Here is a 6,000-nt window from a genome sequence, read left to right as displayed (position 1 = left end):
TAGATAATAAATCTCAAATTTCCTCGATTTCACCAAGAGCCTATTGCCTTCAAGTTTTTATGGTACCAATTTCTGAAAGCAAATGTCTGGATTTTCAGCTTCTGTAGTATGTGAAGAGCTCTGTTTCATAGAGTGGGAGTGTTCTCCAAACACGGGAAGAGTTAGATGCTGGACAGCCCAACTGAATGGTGATACTGACCACACTTGCCATACTGTGATATGTTTCTCTTAATATGCTATTGTATTTTATTTGGTATTATTTTATTAGGATTTTTAAAAAGCTATATTCTTATGTGGTATCTACCTAGAGTCATGATTTGTAGTTATCTAATTTGGTTATTGGAATTATCTTCAACTTAAAGAAGGACTTGAGAAAGTTTCAATCATTTTTGTGTTCTAAAGAGTTAATAAAAAAGAGAATTATCTGCTTTTTTGAGGGGTAATAGAATTTGCCCATGAAGTGGCATTTAAAAAGTTGTTCTTGGGAGGCGGGACCAAGATGGCAGAGTGAGTAGTCTTCTTTGTCTCTCCCCCTTCGAATCTACAACTAATTGGACATTCACCGGTTAACAAAGGATATCCAGATAGCATCTCAAGACGCCTGAGAGACCCGTGCTGCTATACATCGGAAGGCGGATGGACTTCCCCCTGGGAGGAGGTGGAGATAGGTGAAAACTCTCTGACCCCCACCCCTGGACGGCCTAGTACCTGCAAGAGGCTCTCTTCCAGCAGACTCCCCAATAGCATCGCCACGCACCAAGGGCGGGAGTGTGCACTCACTGGCGGAGCGACGGTGGAAACAGGTGAGTATAGCCCTACCTAAACCCCCTGCGATTACACCTAAGCCCAGGGGGAAACTCCAGGGTCCCGCACCTGCCGGCAGGGAAAGCCTCTGCTCGCCATTAGCAGAGAGGCGCCGCCCAGCATTCAGAACACTGGGAAGCTCCCAAAGAGTGGATTCCCCAGCAGGGCACCAGCCTGCCAGCTGCTGCTGGGCCCACAGTCTCCGGCTGTGCATGGGACGGTGCAAGAGGTGTCCAGAGTTCCCGTGGGCATGCTTGGGGGCTGGGTGGAGCTCCAGCACCTGGCTGCGTGGCCCAGGGGGAAACTCCAGAGTCCTGCACCTGCCAGCAGGGAAGGCCTCTGCTCGCCATTAGCAGAGAGGCCCTGCCCAGAATTCAGAATGCCGGGAAGCTCCCAAAGAGCAGAATTCCCTGCAAGGCAGCAGCCTGCCAGCCGCTGCCGGGCCCACGGACTCTGGCCATGTCCTAGAAGGAGCAAGGGGCTCCCAGAGATTCCATGAGAGTGGTTTGGGGCTGGGTGGAGCTCCAGTGGAATGGCTACGTGGCCCAGGGGGGAACTCCAGGTTCCCACAGCAGCCTCAGCGAAAGCCTCTGCACAGCACTAGTGGAAAGGTCCCAACCAGTAATCACAAGGCTGGAAGGCCCTGGGGCAAAAGTAGCACAGCTAGGTGAGCTAACCACAGACTGCAGAAGATACCCATAGCTCTGCTGGGACCTATAGTGGACAAGTGTGATCTTGTGGGCTCTGACAGTGACAGAACTGTGATTATAGGTGATCCTGCTCCCGGCTGCTGGGAAAGCCCATGACACTGCTGCAGACCCCAAGGAGGGAGTGCATGTAGGTGGTCTGCAACAGTAGGCACCAGCAGCCTGAGGCCCCCTTGCGATTGCCCCCACAACTGATGAGGGACCCCACAGGACCACTGTGACTATGAGGAGGGGCCCAGGTCCAGTCAGTAACAGCTGACAGGGTTCCTGGTTGGTGTGGTCTAAACAGCTGCTCCCCCCCCACACCAGTTGCAACAAGTAGAAGCAGTGGCTAAACTCTATCTCTATGCGGAGGCACAAATCCATGCCATCAAGCAGTATGAAAAAACACATTAAATCTCCAGAACAGAAGGAAAATGATAAGTACCCAGAAAACAATTCCAAAGACAATGAAATCTATAACCTAAATCATGATGATTTCAAAACAGCCATTATTAAAAAACTCAATGAGTTAAAAGAGAATTCAGATATACAACTCAATGAGTTCAGGAGCTATGTCACAAAAGAGCTTGATACTATAAAGAAGAACCAATTAGAAATACTGGAGATGAAGAACACAATGGAGGATATTAGGAAAAATCTGGACTCTGACCAGTAGGGTTGATAATATGGAGGACAGAATTAGCAATTTGGAGGATAGGAATATAGAAACGCTGCAGACAGAGGAGGAGAGAGAACTAAGACTAAAAAGAAATGAAGAAACTCTCCGAGAATTATCTGACTCAATTAGGAGATGCAACATAAGGTGTATAGGTATACCAGAAGGAGAAGAGAAGGAGAAGGGGGCAGAAGGCCTGTTCAAAGAGATAATGGCTGAGAACTTTCCAAACTTGGGAAGAGAGCTGGAACTTCATGTGACAGAAGCCAATAGATGTCCAAACTTTATCAATGTAAGAAGACCAACCCCAAGGCATATAGTAGTGAAGCTAGCAAAAGTCAATGACAAAGAGAAAATACTAAGGGCAGCCAGGCAGAAGAAAATAACCTACAAAGGAAGCCCCATAAGGCTATCAGCAGATTTCTCAGGAGATAACTTACAGACTAGAAGAGATTGGAATGAAATATTCAAAACTCTGAAGGACAAAAACCTGCAGCCAAGAATACTCTACCCAGCAAAAATATCCTTCAAATACAATGGGGAAATAAAAACTTTCCCAGATAAGCAAAAGTTAAGGGAGTTCATTGCCACAAGACCTCATCTTCAAGAAATGCTCCGGAAGAACCTCATACCTGAAAAATCAAAAAAAGGAAAGGGGTTACAAAATCCAGAACAAAGGAGATAAGCAGAAGGACAATAACAGAAAGTAGCAGCTCTCCATCAGAACATGTTAGCAAAAGTTAAATAAAACATTAAAGATAAATGGAACAGAAACACCAAGAATAAATATAACCTAGTCATTTTAACCACAAACTCACAACACAAAAAGGAAGAGGAAAAAAAAAATCTGACAATAACAGCCTAGAAGGGGAACAGAAAAGAGATGGAATGTTTTAATTCAAGGAAATAAGAGGCTATCAGAAAAAGGACTATCTCATCTACGAGATGTGTTATACAAACCACCTGGTAACCACTAAACAAATAACAAGAATAAAGACACAAATTACAAATAAGAAGAAAGCCAATACAGACATTTACCTACTTGAATTAGGAATCCAAAAATCATGGGACGAGAAACAAAGGAAATGCAAAAGAACTGGAAAACAAGTGATAAAATGGCAGCAGTAGGCCCCCATGTTTCAATAATCACTCTAAATGTAAGTGGATTGAACTCTCCAATCAAAAGACACAGAGAGGCAGGATGGATCAAAGAACAAGATCCAACAATATGCTGCCTCCAGGAAGCACACCTCAGCCCCAAAGACAAACACAGACTCAGAGTGAAGGGATGGAAGACAATACTCCAAGCTAATAATGAACAAAAGAAAGCAGGTGTTGCCATACTTATATCAGACAAAGTAGACTTCAAAGCAAAAGAGATAAAGAAAGACAAAGAGGGGCAGTATATAATGATAAAAGGGACACTCCACCAAGATGACATAACACTTATAAATATATACGCACCCAGCACAGGAGCACCAAAATTTGTAAAGAAACTATTAACAAAACTAAAAGGAGACATCAACAACAATACAATAATAGTAGGGGACCTCAACACCCCATTAACACCAATGGATAGATCATCCAGACAGAAACTCAACAAGGAAATTATAGAATTAAATGAAAAATTAGACCAGATGGACTTAATAGAGATATATAGAACACTTCATCCAAAAACAGCAGGTTACACACTCTTCTCAAGCACGCATGGAACATTCTCAAGGATAAACCGTATCTTGGGAAACAAATCAAGCATCAATAAATTCAAGAGGGTTGAAATAATATCAATCATCTTTTCAGATCATAATGCTAGAAATCAACTACAAGAATAAAGCTGGGAAAGGGGCAAAAATGTGAAGACTAAACAACATGCTACTGAACAAACAATGGATTATTGAAGAAATTAAAGAAGAAATCAACTATTATCTGGAGACAAATGAAAATGAAAACACACCATACCAACTTATTTGGGACACAGCAAAGGCAGCCCTAAGAGGGAAATTCATTGCAATACAGGCTCACCTCAATAAGCAAGAAAAATCTTACATAAACAACCTCAAATGACACCTAACGGAATTAGAAAAAGAAGAACAAACAAAGCCCAAAGTCAGTAGAAGGAGGGAAATAATAAAAATTAGAGCAGAAATAAACAATATTGAAACAAAAAAGACAGTAAAAAGGATGAATGAAAGAAAGAGTTGGTTCTTCGAAAAAATGAACAAAATTGACATTTAGGCAGACTCACTAAGAAAAAAGAGAGAAGTCTCAAATAAATAAAATTAGAAATGAGAGAGGAGAAATCATAACAGATACTGAAGAAACACAAAGGACCATAAGAGAATACTATGAAAACCTATATGCCAACAAGTTGAACAACCTAGAAGAAATGGATAAATTCCTAGACTGATACAACCTCCCCAAACTGAATCAGGAAGAAATAGAGAATCTGAATAGACCAATCACAAGTAAAGAAATAGAAACAGTAATCAAAAACCTCCCCAAAAATAAGAGTCCAGAACCAGACGGCTTCTCTGGAGAATTCTACCAAACATTCAAAGAAGATTTAATACCTATCCTTCTCAAACTATTCCAGAAAATTGAGGAAGTTGGAGCACTCCCTAACACATTCTATGAAGCCAACATCACCCTGATCCCAAACCTGACAAGGACAACACAAAGAAGGAAAACTACAGGTCAATATCACTGATGAACATAGATGCAAAAATCCTCAACAAAATTTTGGCAAACTGAATACAGCAATACATCAAAAAGATTATACACCATGATCAAGTGGGATTTATACCAGGGACACAGGGATGGTTCAACATCCATAAGTCAATCAACGTGATTCACTACATTAACTAAATGAGAAGCAAAAACCACATGATCATCTCAATAGATGCAGAGAAAGCATTCAACAAGATCCAACATCCATTTATGATAAAAACCCTCAATAAAATAGGTATAGAAGGAAAGTACCTCAACATAATAAAGACCATATATGACAAACCCACAGCCAACATCATACTCAACGGACAAAAACTGAAACCCATCCCTCTCAGAACAGGAACAAGACAAGTGTGCCCACTTTCACTGCTCTTATTCAACATAGTACTGGAGGTTTTGGCCAGAGCAATTCAGCAGGAAAAAGAAATAAAAGGAATCCAAATAGTCAACGAAGAAGTAAAACTCTCGTTGTTTGCAGATGACATGATCTTATATATAGAAAACCCCGAAGAATCCATAGGAAAACTGTTAGAAACAATCAACAACTACAGCAAAGTTGCAGGGTATAAAATCAACATACATAAATCATTAGCATTTCTATATGCTAACAATGAACAAACAGAAAAAGATCTCAAGAACTCAATCCCATTCACGATCGCAACAAAAAGAATAAAATACCTTGGGATAAATTTAACCAAGGAAGTGAAAGATCTATACAACGAAAACTACAAGACTTTCTGGAAAGAAACCGATGATGACATAAAGAGATGGAAGGACATTCCATTCACATGGATTGGAAAAATAAACATAGTTAAAATGTCCATACTGCCTAAAGCAATCTACAGATTCAATGCTGTCCCGATCAGAATACCAATGACATTCTTTACAGAAATTGAACAAAGAATCCTAAAATTCAGATTGGGCAACAAAAGACCCCAAATTGCTAAAGGAATCCTGAGAAAGAAGAACAAAGCTGGAGGCATCACAATCCCTGACTTCAAAGCATACTACAAAGCTACAGTAATCAAAACAGCATAGTACTGGTACAAAAACAGGTGCACAGATCAATGGAACAGAATTGAAAGCCCAGAAATAAAACCACAC

At 41.1% G+C, this 6,000-nt stretch overlaps 1 protein-coding gene across 1 annotated transcript in view; it reads left to right on the top strand.

Moving 5' to 3' along the window:
- The first annotated feature begins 227 nt into the window (after positions 1 to 227).
- LOC103566390 (C-type lectin domain family 4 member A-like) overlaps positions 228 to 6,000 on the top strand; it is a 51,286-nt gene continuing 45,513 nt past the window's right edge. Inside the window, exon 1 of the mRNA XM_070620654.1 lies at positions 228 to 803. The gene's annotated coding sequence lies outside the window, so the exon portion shown is untranslated. The remainder of the gene's footprint in view (positions 804 to 6,000) is intronic.

The sequence above is a fragment of the Equus przewalskii genome, chromosome 5 (genome assembly GCF_037783145.1).
Source record: "Equus przewalskii isolate Varuska chromosome 5, EquPr2, whole genome shotgun sequence".
NCBI lineage: Eukaryota > Metazoa > Chordata > Mammalia > Perissodactyla > Equidae > Equus > Equus przewalskii.
Note: the sequence above shows the minus strand (reverse complement) of the source record. Positions and strands in the feature narration are given on the sequence as shown.